Source organism: Mustela nivalis (assembly GCF_964662115.1).
Source record: "Mustela nivalis genome assembly, chromosome: X".
Classification (NCBI taxonomy): Eukaryota; Metazoa; Chordata; class Mammalia; order Carnivora; family Mustelidae; genus Mustela; species Mustela nivalis.
The window spans coordinates 47,969,715-47,986,154 of NC_139040.1; positions in this window are offsets into that span (position 1 = coordinate 47,969,715).

The following is a 16,440-nucleotide window of genomic DNA, read 5'->3' on the forward strand; positions in this document are numbered from 1 at the left end:
AACATCTGCCAATGAGTCATTGTGATACAACACATCAATAAAAGAAAGAACAAGAACCATATGACCTCTCAATAGATGCTGAAAAAGCATTTGACAAAGTACAGCATCCCTTCCTGATCAAAACTCTTCAAAGTGTGGGGATAGAGGGCACATACCTCAATATCGTCAAAGCCATCTATGGAAAACCCACCGCAAAAATCAATCTCAATGGAGAAAAACTGAAAGCTTTTCTGCTAAGGTCAGGAACTCGGCAGGGATGTCCATTATCACCACTGCTCTTCAACATAGTACTAGAGGTCCTAGCCTCAGCAATCAGACAACAAAAGGAAATTAAAGGCATCCAAATCGGCAAAGAAGAAGTCAAATTATCACTCTTCGCAGATGATATGATACTATATGTGGAAAACCCAAAAGACTCCATTCCAAAACTGCTAGAACTGATACAGGAATTCAGTAAAGTGTCAGGATATAAAATCAATGCACAGAAATCAGTTGCATTTCTCTACACCAACAGCAAGACAGAAGAAAGAGAAATTAAGGAGTCAATCCCATTTACAATTGCACCCAAAACCATTAGATACCTAGGAATCAACCTAACCAAAGAGGCACAGAATCTATACTCAGAAAACTATAAAGTACTCATGAAAGAAATTGAGGAAGACACAAAGAAATGGAAAAATGTTCCATGCTCCTGGATTGGAAGAATAAATATTGTGAAAATGTCTATGCTACCTAAAGCAATCTACACATTAAATGCAATTCCTATCAAAGTACCATCCATCTTTTTCAAAGAAATGGAACAAATAATTCTAAAATTTATATGGAACCAGAAAAGACCTCGAATAGCCAAAGGGATATTGAAAAAGAAAGCCAACGTTGGTGGCATCACAATTCCGGACTTCAAGCTCTATTACAAAGCTGTCATCATCAAGACAGCATGGTACTGGCACAAAAACAGACACATAGATCAATGGAACAGAATAGACCCTCAACTCTATGGTCAACTAATCTTCGACAAAGCAGGAAATAATGTCCAATGGAAAAAAGACAGCTTCTTCAATAAATGGTGCTGGAAAATTGGACAGCCACATGCAGAAAAATGAAATGGGACCATTTCCTTACACCACACACAAAAATAGACTCAAAATGGATCAAGGACCTCAATGTGTGAAAGGAATCCATCAAAATCCTTGAGGAGAACACAGGCAGCAAACTCTTCGACCTCAGCCGCAGCAACATCTTCCTAGGAACAATGCCAAAGGCAAGGGAAGCAAGGGCAAAAATGAACTATTGGGATTTCATCAAGATCAAAAGCTTTTGCACAGCAAAGGAAACAGTTAACAAAATCAAAAGACAACTGACAGAATGGGAGAAGATATTTGCAAACGACATATCAGATAAAGGACTAGTGTCCAGAATCTATAAAGAACTTAGCAAACTCAACACCCAAAGAACAAATAATCCAATCATGAAATGGGCAGAGGACCTGAACACACATTTCTGAAAAGAAGACATCCAGAAGGCCAACAGACACATGAAAAAGTGCTCCATATCACTCGACATCAGGGAAATACAAATCAAAACCACAATGAGATACCACCTCACACCAGTCAGAATGGCTAAAATCAACAAGTCAGGAAATGACAGATGCTGGCGAGGATGCGGAGAAAGGGGAACCCTCCTACACTCTTGGTGGGAATACAAGCTGGTGTAGCCACTCTGGAAAACAGCATGGAGGTTCCTCAAAATGTTGAAAATAGAACTGCCCTATGACCCAGCAATTGCACTATTGGGTATTTACCCTAAAGATACAAACGTAGTGATCCAAAGGGGCACGTGCACCTGAATGTTTATAGGAGCAATGTCCACAATAGCAAAACTATGGAAAGGACCCAGATGTCCATCAACAGATTAATGGATCAAGAAGAGGTGGTATATATACACAATGGAATACTATGCAGCCATCAAAAGAAATGAAATCTTGCCATTTGCGACAACATGGATGTACTAGAGCGTATCATGCTTAGCGAAATAAGTCAAGCAGAGAAAGACTACTATCATATGATCTCCCTGGTATGAGGAAGTTGTGATGCAAAATGGGGGCTTAAGTGGGCAGGAGAAGAATCAATGAAACAAGATGGGATTGGGAGGGAGACAAACCATAAGTGACTCTTAATCTCAGAAAACAAACTGAGGGTTGCTGGGGGGAGGGGGTTTGGGAGAAGGGGTGGGATTATGGACATTGGGGAGGGTATGTGCTTTGGTGAATGCTGTGAAGTGTGTAAACCTGGTGATTCACAGACCTGTACCCCTGGGGATAAAATATATGTTTATAAAAAATAAAAAATTAAATTAAAAAAAATGTCTCCAGTTTACTGTTCTACTAGATTATCATTTCTCTGGTTTCTCTTTTTAAAACGATAATTTGGATTTAGAAATCCAAGTAATAAAGTTAGTTTCTTATCTAAAATAAAAAAATCAAGCCAAAGTTATTTGTAGATATAAACTAAATGCCAACGAGCCATTGAAAAAGAGTTTCCAGGCAGAAGCAGTAAGTCAAATATAACGCAAAATTGGAATAACACAAACTGGGTGAAATAAACCGCAGTTGTCTCCAAATGGCAGGATTGAGAGAGAAAGAGAGAGAGAGGAAGTGCTCAGGCAGTAAAAATCAATGACCAGCACAAGGATCTCCTAATTTGCTTTTATATGGCTTTGATCTTCTAGGTCCTTATGCATGACCAGGTTTCCTGTTGTTATTAGAAGCACCGGTATACCTTTAGTTTAAGTCTCTTAAGATATTCTTTTTCTTCTTAACAATCTCAAATGGAAATTACAACAATATCTCACAAGAAAGCTAGTTCCCATCAGGTATCTAGCACCTGGTGGTTTGAGTCGAAAAAGCTTCAGATAAAGCTAAATTTTTGAGCTTTGCTCTTCACTAGAATTCCCTCAGCTCATCAAAGCCACATCAGACTAGTATTCAAGTAACAAGCTGTAAGTATAGCAGTCTCTTTGACTTTTCTAAAACTCAAAATATCATTGCTGTTGATCAGCACTCCTTGTAATCAGTTACTATTTTGCTTTGGCCCTTTTTTTGCTCTGAATCAGTTCTGCTGACCAAGGTCTCTTGATACTGCCCTGCAGGTTGTGCACTTTACGACTCCAGGGGACCCCATTCACATAGACATTAATGTGAATATCGACTCCTTGGAGCTGTGCAATATGCCTGGCATTCCTGCTTATATTTATAGAGTCTACCTTTGGGATTGAGAATACTGTTGCAAGTTTAAATTTGACCTTTACTTTCTTATTAGTATTTTTTAAATGATATCTGTATGTAGAGTTAGATCTTAACACCAAATTATTAGTTTCAAATGATAAGGTAAAGCAAGACTTGTGGCTAGCATTTTATTTTAATTCCCTCTTTAGACAGTAATTAGATACTTTTTAAAAATATATATCAACTTGACAGTTGAAACGGGAACACAGTAGGGAAGATGTTGACACACAGAGGTTTTTGCATATGCACTATCCTGGTGGAACATTTTCAGCATAATTGGGCTTGTTTTTAGTGTTCTCAGAAACTGTTTAATAAACCTATGATTTGAATTGGACTGGCCTAAAGAGAATACTTGTTTGAAGCATTCCTCTCTGTGGAAATGTCTTTTAAGAATCTCCTTTCCAGGGGTGCCTTAATGGCTCAGTGGCTTAAGCCTGTGCCTTTGACTCAGGTCATTATCTCAGGGTCCTAGGATCAAGTCCCACATTGAGCTCTCTGCTCAGAAGGGAGTCTGCTTCTCCCTCTGTCTGCCTCTCTGCCTACTTGTGATTTCTCTCTCTCTCTCTGTCAAATAAATAAATAAATAAATAAATAAATATCTCCCTTCCATAGATCCATCTATCTGCATTACAGAAGTCCTTAAAGAAGGGCATACATGTCAATTCTGACATAAAGGCATGAAAAGACGTGGAGTCAGACAGAGATTGGCACGCTAAGCAAGAACAGGAAAACAGGCTGAGTCTCTGGACAAAATATGATTATTGTGACATAATTAATCCAATTAATTCCCTCAGCAAAATTTCACTGAACATATGATATGCAGAGGTACTATGGAAGAGGGAGATGAATGATTAGTACATGAAAGTTTCAATCTTGGGATACCTGGTTAAGTGTCTGCTCTCAGCTCAGATCATGATCCCAGGGTCCTGGGATGGAGTCTTCATCAGGATCCTTGCTCAGTGGGGACTCTGCTTCTCCCTCTGTCTGCCCCCTCCCCTGCTTGTGTTCTCTCTCTCTCTCTCTCTCTGACAAATAAATAAATAAAATCTTTTAAAAAATAAAGTTTCAATCAGAGTCAGTGTCATATTGTTGTTAAGCACACCAACTCTAGAGTCAGGTCACTCAATTTCAAACCCATGTAAGGTTATACCTATGTATAACATTGGAAACTTTACTTAAACTATCCGTGTTTCAGTTTTCTTGACTATAAAGTGGAAATCACAAAAGTATCTCACGAGGTTGTTGTGAGGGATAGGTTACATAATCCATGTAAAGTACTAAGCTCAATGTCTGCTTAGTAGCTTTCAATAAAGATAGCTACTTTTATTAGTAGTAGTAGTAGTATATTACTATTATTATAGCATTAACAATAATTAGGAAACAACATAGTAGAGAAATTAAGAGCATGAGTGCTAGAGCCAGAATGGTTTTGAATTTTAGATCTACCATTTACCACTATGGGATACTGGAAAAGTAAAATACCTCTTTGTATTTGTTTCCATCTTATCTAGTCATCACAAGAACTAGATGGATTGATGCATTGAAAGTGCTTTATAGAATGTTTTGCCCATGAAATGCCCTTGCTAATTGTTAGCTATTATTATTATAGGTTATATGAATGTGTCCTTCCATGGTGGATTCAATTTCCTCCAAAAAATATGTCCATGACCCCCCCCATACTTGCACAGTTGACCTTATTTGGAATTAGGGTCCTTGCAAATGTAATTAAGATAAGAATTTTAAAATAAGAACATCCTTTATTTGTAGTGGGCCATAAATCCGATGACTAGTGCTCCTATAAGAGAAAGGAGAAGAAGATTTGTGATTCAAAGACACAAGAGAGAATTACACATGAAGAAAGAGGTAAGGATTGCAATTATACTACCACAAGCCAAGAAAACCCAGGAACTAGCAGAAGCTGGAAAAGGCAAGGAAAGATTATGTCTTGGAGCCCTTAGAGGAGCTACAGTACTACTGACACCCTGATTTCTGACTTCTGGCCTCTGTAAGTGTGAGAAAAAAAAAATTCTGCTGCTTAAAGCCACTAAGTTTGTGGAAATTTGTTGTGACCTCTCCAGGAAAATAATAGACCTCCTATTATTTCAATTTCCTACTCTTAGCACATGAAAAAACATTCAACCTCATTAGCCATCAGGGAAATAGAAATCAAAACCACACTGAGATACTACCTTACACCAATTAGAATGGAAAAAATAACAAACAGGAAACAACAAATGTTGGCAAGGATATGGAGAAAGGGAAATAATCTTGCACTGCTGGTGGGAATGCAAGCTGGTACAGCCACTCTTGAAAACAGTATGGAGGTTCCTCAAGGTGTTAAAAATAGAGCTATCCTATGACCCAGCAGTTGCACTATTGGGTATAAATCCCAAAGATACAGATGTAGTGAAAAGAAGGGGGATATGCACCCCAATGTTTGTAGCAGCAATTTCCACAATAGCCAAACTATGGAAGAAGCTGAGATGCACTTCAACAGATAAATAGATAAAGAAGATTCATATACACAATGGAATATTACTCAGCCATTAGAAAGGATTAATACTTACCATTTGAATCAACAAGGATGGGACTGGATGGGATTATCTAGGTGAAATATCTCAGTCAGAGAAAGACCATTATTATATAGTTTCACTTATATATAGAACATAAAGAATAGCATGGAGGACCACAGTGGAAAGGAAGGAAAACCAAAGGGGGAGAAGTCAGAGAGGGAGACAAACCTGAGAGACTATGTACTCCAGGAAACAACCTGAGGGTTACAGAAGGGAGGGTGGTGGGGAGATTGGGTAGCCAGGTGATGGGTATTAATAGGTAGCATGCATTATGATGAACACTGGGTGTTATATGTGACTAATGAATGATTGAACACTACATCAAAAACTAATGATACATTGGCTAACTGAGCATAATAAAAAATAAATTAAAAAAACAACATTTCCTTCTATTTTGAGAAATCTACCTTTAAATAGTAGAAAAAACATAAACATTTTAATAGCATTTTGCAGTTTTCGAGGCTACTTTTTAAGTACATTTTATATACCTCCTATTGTGGATATTTGGAAGATTGTTTTGTTTTATGCAAATGTGTTTAAAGATTTTCATTCACCTATTCACAAATATTTAATGTATTTAAGAAACAGGTCCAAAGTCCTCAGAAAATGGCAAAGCTAGAGGACCCTAAACTCACTTCATTCCATGGGCACAACTAGATAAAACTCACATCAGTGCAAATAACCCAGAAAATAGCCCGAAGACTGGCAGAGCAAATTTTACAACTCAATGTACAGAAGAGGTCACATAGAAGAGGGTAGGAAGGGCAGACATTGGAGAGATAATCCCTATGGTTCTGGCTGCCAGAAGGAGGCCGCCAGAGGTAGGGAATCACAGGCATGGAGATAGGTGAGAAACAAACTATCACATCGGGTAGGCTGCATGGGAAAAAGAATCCCCATTGCATTTTGCATTGAAAATCAGAAGGGCTGAATTTTATAAGTTCTTACAAACAACAAGACTTAAAGCCCAGAATTTTAAAAATCAGTGAGCTCAGCTCTGGGAAAGCTCGGGGCAATAGGAAGCTGAGTCCCTGCCCTTTGAGAGACAGCACAACAAACAGCCCACAGAGATATAGTTTAGAAGCAGCAGTTCAAAAAACACCTGGGACATGTGGGAGGGGGAATTAGTTACTAATCTCAGGGTTCTATGAGGGGCTATTCCAAGAACAAAGGAGCTGACAGGTGCCATTTCCATCATACTAAACTTGCTATACCATACCCTGTCCCCTCCAACTGAACCTGCCTCAGTCACCATGTTGTGGGTTCCTTCCCCCAAAAGACAGGGTCAAATCTTGGCAAAATGTATCTCCCAACCTCATATGGAGGACACACACACACATTATCAAAATTGTACGCTTCCAACTCTCACATGATTCCTGATGCAGTCCAGCCAGTCTTAGACCCCATAGTGGCTATGCATTCCCTGTAGGAGTGGGCCTGTTCTCAAAGCTTATGGTACCACACTCCTACCCATTCAGGCTTTGCAGAGAAGACCAGGATGAAACAGTCTTGGTCACAGCTGTGTGTCCCCTGTAAAAGAGGACTGGTGCCACTTTATTAAAAGTGCATTCCCCAATCACTGCTTTCAAGAGCAAGAAACATAGATGACTTTCCTAAGACACAGAAAGAAACACAGAGAGTTAGTCAAAATGAAGAGACAGAGTAATATGTCTCAAATGAAAGGACAAGAATATACCACAACAAAGGACCTAGGAAAAACAAAAATATATAATATGCCTGATAAAGAGTTTAAAGTAATCATCATAAACATACTCACTGGACTTGAGAAAACAGTAGAGGACATGAGTGAGACTCAACACAGAAATAATAAAGAAAAAATCAGAGATGAACAGAGTAATTGAAATTAGAAATACACTTGATGGAATAAATAGAAGGGTAGAGGAAGCAAAGAGACAAATTAATGTTCTGGAATGGAAAGTAATAAAGCTGAACAAGTAAGAAGAAAAAGAATTATGCAAAATGAGAATAGACTTAGGGAATTCATTAAGCATAATCACTTTTACATTATAGGAATTCCAGAAGAAGATAAAAAAGAAAAGGGGAAGAAAATTTATTTGAAGAAATAATAGCAGAAAACTTCTCTAATCTGGGGAGAAAACAGATCCAGTAGGCACAGAGTGCCTCAAAAACCAACACAAGGAGGTCCATACCCAGATATATAGTAATTAAAATGGCAAAAAGTTCTGATGAAAAATTAAAAAAACAGTAAGAGAAAAGAAGACAGTTCCATACAAAAGAAACACCATAATACTTTCAGATTTTTTTAGCAAAAAGTGCAGTCCAGAAGGCAGTGAAATGATACATTCAAAGTGCTGAAAAGGAAAAATCTGCAGCCAAAAATACTATATCCAGCAAGGTTATCATTCAGAATAGAAGAAGAGATAAATTTTGTCAGACAAATAAAAACTCAAAATGGTCATGACTACTAAACCAGCCCAAAAAGAAATGTTAAAGGAAACTCTTTGGGTGGAAAAGAAACACCATAAGAGTATGAAAAGTAAAACAAAAAACAAGCAAGCAAACAAAAAACAACCCAAAAAACCCACAACAAAGCAGTAAAAATAAATATATCTGTACAAATCAGTCAAGGGACTCACAGAATAAAATGATGCAAAATATGACAGCATATCCCTAAAACATGGGAAGAAGAAGAGTAAAGAATGGGTTCAAACTTAAGAAATCATCAACTTCATATAGACTGCTATATGCAGAAGGTGTTTCATACAAACCTAATGGTAACCACAAATCAAAAACCAAAAATAGATATGCAAAGAATAAAGAGAAAGGAATCCAGTGATACAACCAACAAAAGCCCAAAAAGTCATGAAAGAGATCAAGAGAAAAAGGGATCAGAGGAAAACAACAAAATAAGGAATAAAATAGAAATAAATACACATTTATCAATAATAAACATGAATATAAATGGACAAAATACTCCTATCAAAATATGTAGGTTGATAAAGCAGATAAAAACAAAAAACCCATCTAATGTTTCCTATAGGAGACTCATTTCAGACATAAAACCCTGCAGATTGAAAGCTAGAGGATAGATAGCCATGTATCATATGAAAGGATGTTAAAAGAAAACTGGGATAGTAAAACTTAAATCAGAAAAAATAGAATTTAAAACAAAGAATGTAACAAGAAACAAAGAAGGATGTTATATAATATAATAATAAGGGGGGCAATCCAATAAGAAGATATAACAATTGTAAATATTTATTTATCCATCATGGGAACACTCACATAAAACAGTTAACAAACATGAAGTAACTAATTGATAACAGTGCAATAACAGTAGGGGATTCTAATACTCCATTTACATCAATGGACAGATCATCCAAAGAGAAAATCATCAAGAAAACAATGGTTTTGAATGATACCCTAAACCAGATGGATTTAAGAGATATATTCAGAACAGTCCTTCCTAAAACAACAGAATACACATTCTCCTCAAATTCTTATGGAACATTCTCCAGAATACATCACGCATTAGGCCACAAAACAATTCTAAACAAATTAAAAAAGATCAAAGTTTTCAACATTTTGAGGAACCTCCATGCTGTTTTAAGAGTGGCTGCACCAGCTTGCATTCCCACCAAGAGTGTAGGAGGGTTCCCCTTTCTCCGCATCCTCGCCAGCATCTGTCATTTCGTGACTTCTTGATTTTAGCCATTCTGACTGGTGTGAGGTGATATCTCATTGTGGTTTTGATTTGTATTTCCCTGATGCCGAGTGATATGGAGCACTTTTTCATGTGTCTGTTGGCCATCTGGATGTCTTCTTTGCAGAAATGTCTGCTCATGTCCTCTGCCCATTTCTTGATTGGATTATTTGTTCTTTGGGTGTTGAGTTTGCTAAGTTCTTTATAGATTCTGGACACTAGTCCTTTATCTGATATGTCGTTTGCAAATATCTTCTCCCATTCTGTCAGTTGTCTTTTGATTTTGTTAACTGTTTCCTTTGCTGTGCAAAAGCTTTTTTTTTTTTTAAGATTTTATTTATTTATTTGATAGTGAGAGATCAGAAGTAGATGGAGAGGCAGGCAGAGAGAGAGAGAGAGGGAAGCAGGCTCCCTGCCGAACAGAGAGCCCGATGTGGGACTCGATTCCAGGACTCTGAGATCATGACCTGAGCCGAAGGCAGCGGCTTAACCCACTGAGCCACCCAGGCGCCCCAAAAGCTTTTGATCTTGATGAAATCCCAATAGTTCATTTTTTCCCTTGCTTCCCTTGCCTTTTGCGTTGTTCCTAGGAAGATGTTGCTGCGGCAGAGGTCGAAGAGGTTGCTGCCCGTGTTCTCCTCAAGGATTTTGATGGATTCCTTTCGCACATTGAGGTCCTTCATACATTTTGAGTCTATTTTTGTGTGTGGTGTAAGGAAATGGTCCCATTTCATTTTTCTGCATGTGGCTGTCCAATTTTCCCAGCACCATTTATTGAAGAGGCTGTCTTTTTTCCATTGGACATTCTTTCCGGCTTTGTCAAAGATTAGTTGACCATAGAGTTGAGGGTCTATTTCTGGGTTCTCTATTCTGTTCCATTGATCCATGTGTCTGTTTTTGTGCTGTCTTGATGATGACAGCTTTGTAATAGAGCTTGAAGTCCGGAATTGTGATGCCACCAACGTTGGCTTTCTTTTTCAATATCCCTTTGGCTATTCGAGGTCTTTTCTGGTTCCATATAAATTTTAGCATTATTTGTTCCATTTCTTTGAAAAAGATGGATGGTACTTTGATAGGAATTGCATTAAATGTGTAGATTGCTTTAGGTAGCATAGACATTTTCACAATATTTATTCTTTCAATCCAGGAGCATGGAACATTTTTCCATTTCTTTGTGTCTTCCTCAATTTCTTTCATGAGTACTTTATAGTTTTCTGAGTATAGATTCTGTGTCTCTTTGGTTAGGTTTATTCCTGCCCTATGACCCAGCAATTGCACTATTGGGTATTTACCCTAAAGATACAAATGTAGTGATCCAAAGGGGCACATCCACCCGAATGTTTATAGCAGCAATGTCCACAATAGCCAAACTATGGAAAGAACCTAGATGTCCATCAACAGATGAATGGATCAAGAAGATGTGGTATATATACACAATGGAATACTATGCAGCCATCAAAAGAAATGAAATCTTGCCATTTGTGACAACATGGATGGAACTAGAGCATATCATGCTTAGCGAAATTAGTCAAGCAGAGAAAGACAACTATCATATGATCTCCCTGATATGAGGAAGTGGTGATGCAACATGGAGGCTTAAGTGGGTAGGAGAAGAATAAATGAAACAAGATGGAATTGGGAGGGAGACAAACCATAAGTGACTCTTAATTTCACAAAACAAACTGAGGGTTGCTGGGGGGAGGGGGTTTGGGAGAAGGGGGTGGGATTATGGACATTGGGGAGGATATGTGCTTTGGTGATTGCTGTGAAGTGTGTAAACCTGGTGATTCACAGACCTGTACCCCTGGGGATAAAAATATATGTTTATAAAAAATAAAAATTAAAAAAAATAAATAAAAAAAGATCAAAGTTATACCATGCATCTTTTTTTTTTCTTTTTAAAGATTTTATTTATTTATCTGATAGGCAGAGATCACAAGTAGGCAGAGAGGCAGGAGTGGGGTGAGAATGGTTGGAAACAGGCTCTCCCCTGAGCAAAGAGTCTGATGCAGGGCTTGATCCCAGGACCCTGGGATCATGACCTGAGCCAAAGGCAGAGGCTTTAACCCACTGAGCCACCCAGGTGCCCCCCATGCATTTTTTCTACCCGCAATATTATGAAGCTAGAAATCAACCACAAGCAAAAATATAGAAAGAACACAAATACATGGAGATTAAATAACATGGTACCAAACAATGAATCGATAATCCAAGAAATCAAAGGAGAAATTAAAAAAATTACATGGCAAGAAATTAAAATGAAAATACAACAGTTCAAACCTTTGGGATGTAGCAAAAGCAGTTCTAACAGGAAAGATCATAGCAATACAGGCTTACCTGAAGGAAAAAGGACAATTTCAAATAAAAATCCTAACTTTATAATTAAAGGAGCTAGAACAAGAAAGTAAAAGCCAAAACCACCAGAAGGAAAAATAATAATAAAGATTAGAGCAGAAATAAATGATATACAGAAACTAAAACAAACAAAACAGATCAATGAAACCAGGAGCTAGTTCTTTGAAAAGATCAGCACAATTGATAAACCTCTAGCTAATCTCATAAAGAGAGAGAGAGAGGACTTGAATAAGCAATATCAAAAGTGAAAAAGGAGAAATAACAACCAACACTGTAGAAATACAAATTGTATGAGAATATTATGAAAAATCATATGCCAGAAAATTGGACAACCCAGAAGGAATGGATAAATTCCTAGAAATATGTAACCCACCAAAATTGAAACAGGAAGAATTACAAAATTTGAATAGGCTGGAAAACCAGACAAAGACACCATAAAAAAAAAAAAAAAAGAAACAAAGGTCAATGTCTCTGATAAACATAGATGCAAAAATTCTCAACAAAACACTAGCAAATTGAATCCAACAATATATTAAAATAATCGTGCACCACTACCAAGTAGGGCTTTTTCCCCAGGATGCAAGGGACTAGACATACTAGCCACAGATATTAGATAGCAAAATAATAAATTTAATAAATAAATAAATGCCTCTGAATCAGTAAGGAAGAAATAATATTTTCATTATTTATGCATGGCATGATACTGTATATAAAATAATCCTAAAGATGCCACCAAAAAACTACCAGAACTGATAAATCAATTCAGTAAAGTCACAAAATACAAAATCAATGTACAAAAGTCTGTTGAATTTCTATACACCAATAATGAAACATCTAAAAGAAAGATTAAAATAATTCAATTTACAATTACACTAAAACAATTAAATATCCAGAAATAAACTTAACCAAACAAGTGAAAGACCTGTACTCTGGACATGAGAAGTCACTGACGAATGAAATTCAGGGTGATCTAAAGAAATGGAAAGAAAAACATGGGTCAGAAAAACAATTACTATTAAAATGTCTATACTACCCAAAGTGTTCTACAGATTAAATGCAATTCCTTTTAATATGCCAGCAGCATTTTTCACAGTACTAGAACAAATAATCTTAAAATTTATATGGAACCACAAGAGATCCTCAAGAGCCAAAGAGATCCTGAAAAACCCTGATATGAGGAAGTGGTGATGCAACATGGGGGCTTAAGTGGGTAGAAGAAGAATCAATGAAACAAGATGGAATTGGGAGGGAGACAAACCATAAGTGACTCTTAATCTCACAAAACAAACTGAGGGTTGCTGGGGGAGGGGGGTTGGGAGAAGGGGGGTGGGGTTATGGACATTGGGGAGGGTATGTGCTTTGGTGAGTGCTGTGAAGTGTGTAAACCTGGTGATTCACAGACCTGTACCCCTGGGGATAAAAATATATGTTTATAAAAAATAAAAAATTAAAAAAATAAACATAAATATTTTAAAAAAAGAAAGACAAAACTGGAAGTACCACAATTCCTGACTTCAGGTTATATTATAAACTGTAATAATCAAAACAGATTGATAACTGTTACAAACATAGACACATAGATCAATAAAACAGAATAGAAAACCCAGGAATAAACCCATGATTATATGACTAATTAATCTTTAACAAAGTAGGAAATAAAATGAAAGGGGAATAAGAGAATCTGTTCATCAGGTGGTACAGGGAAAACTGGACAGCTACAATGCAGAAAAACAAAAATGGCTCACTTTTTTACACCACACACAAAAATAAACTCAATATGAATTAAAGACTTAAATGTGAGGCCTGAAACAATAAAAATCCTAGAAGTAAGCACAGACAGTAATTTTTCTGACACCAGCTGTAGCAACATTTTTTTATACGTCTCCTGAGGCAAAATAAATAAAAGCAAATGTTAACTATTGGGACTATATCAAAATAAAAAGCTTCTGCATAGCAAAGAAAACAGTCAATAAAACTAAAAAGCAACCTACGGAAAGGGAGAAATTATTTGCAAATGGTATATCTGATAAAGGGTTAGTATGCACAATATATAATGGACTGATACAACTCAACATCAAAAAATCCAAATAACCCAATTAAAAATGGGGAATAGAGATGAACAGACATTTTTTCAAAGAAGATATCCAGACAACCAACAGACACATCAAAAGGTGTTCATCACTCATGATCAGAAAAATAAAAAATCAAAATTACAATGAGATATCTCATGCCTGTCAGAACGGCTAAAATCAGAAACACAAGAAACAGTGACTTCTGGTGACAACATGGAGAAAGTTGAACCCTCGTCCACTCTTGGTGGGAATGCAAACTGGTATAGCCACTGTGGAAAACTGTTTGGAGGTTTCTTACAAAGTTAAAAATGCAACTACCCTGTGATCCAGCATTTACACTACTGAATATTTACCCAAAAAAGTCAAAAACATAATTCAAAGTGATACATGCTCCCCATGTTTAATGCAGCATTATTTTAGTAACTAATTTATGGATGTGGCTCAAATGTCCACTGATGGATGGATGCATAAAAAATTGTGAATACACACACACACACACACACATACATACATACATACATATATAATTATTCAGCCATAAAAAATAATGCAATCTTGCCATTTGTAGTGACATGAATGGTGCTAGACAATACAATGCTAAGAAAAATAAGTCAGCCAGAGAAAGACAGATACCCTATGATTTCACTCAGATGTAGAATTTAAGAAAGAAATTAAACACCAAGGGGGGGAAAGGGAGAGAGGGAGGGATACAGAGAAAGAGAGAGAAAGAAACCAAGAAACAAATTCTTAGCTATAGTGAACAAACTGAAACTATCAGAAAGGTGGTGGAAGAAGGGATAGGTGAAACAAGTGATGGGATTTGGAGAACATTTAACATGGTGAGCACTGAGTAATGTGAAGAATTGTTGAATCACTATATTGTACACCTGAAACTATTATAACACTATTAACTGTACTGGAATTAAAATTTAAAACTTAATAAAAATGTTAATTAAACAAACATTTATTGATTACCAGTAATGTCTAAGACATTATACTGGAAGCATTGGTACATTTCTTATCATAAAGGAGTTTACAGTCTATTAGTTTAGCTACTATGGATGAGATTTTAGGAGTCAGACAGACACAGATGTTAGGGACTTGGGAAATATTTATCTGAGAAATTTCCCTGTTTCATGATATATTATGGATCTTTTTAAGAAAGGCATATCACTATGTTCCCTTGACAGAAATACTGGGTGTTTTCCTGTCATCTGTGTTTTTTGTTTTGTTTTGTTTTACATTGTAGCACCAGTTATTGGACTGAGGCTTGGGAATCACTGGTTTCTCCAACTCCACTCCTTATTTATAATATTCCTGTTAAGTGCTCTCTTGCCTATATTTGAAAACTTCTAGTGACAGAATCTCATCCTTTGTGAGAAAACTGGGTTTCTTTTTAACACAAAATATTTTAAAAAGTTGTTCCATATACTGATCTGCAATGTAGTTCCTCTTAATTTCTATTCACTGGTCACAATTCAGCATTATAGAAAAACGATGCATAATTGAAATTGAAATAATTGTCCTTTAGAACTTATAACCTATTACTTTTATGATTTGGCTATGCATACATAGCTTCTCCTACTGTTACTTGTTTTGCATTTATTTCAGATCCTTCTTGTTCTTGGTCTATTTCCACTGATTAAGCTCTAATTTGCCTAGTATCCCTTTTAAAACTTGACTTCCATAATTCACTGTGACACTTTGACCAGTGAAAATTCCAGTATGGCTGTACTTGGAGACTAGACTTATATTAATACAAACCATTTGTAGCAGATTTTTTGTTTTGTTTTGTTTTGTAGGAGTCACATCACCCTGTTAGCTTCCAGGCCTTTTTATTTTTTTTTTAAACAAATGCTGTTTATAAACCAAGGTGACACTCATTCATTCTTTCTCATATGATATTTAAGCACTAAGAGAAGGACTTCAAATTTATTTCTATTATGTTTCATTTTATACATTTTTTGTCTAGTTTCCAATCTATAGTAATAAACTTTTGGTATTGAAATTCAGTCTTTCAATATATTTCCTTGTTTTTTATACTCCTTTAACCTGAAATATTGATAACAGTTTCCTAAATTAGATAAGGAGAAGTATCATATGAGACTAAGAGAAGGAGTGAAATATAGTCAAATTATGTATCTGGATACTGACATTGATATTTATTATCTCCATTGCCTTTGGGAATTTATAATCTCAGGTTATTTATATGTAAAATGAAGACAATAATAAATGTACTTTTTGGTGTTATTATGTGCATGACATGTAATAATGTTTATAAATAATTTAACATGATACCTGAAAAAATCATTCATTAATTCAGACATTCTTCTAAACCTAAGAGATGTTATACTATTAAACATGGCAGATAAAGACATTTCATAGAAAACTTATAGCAGTCAAGTGTCATCATGAGTGTCAGTGTCATTAGTGCCTTGAGAGCATGAAGGAGAGGAGTGGAAGAAGTTGTCA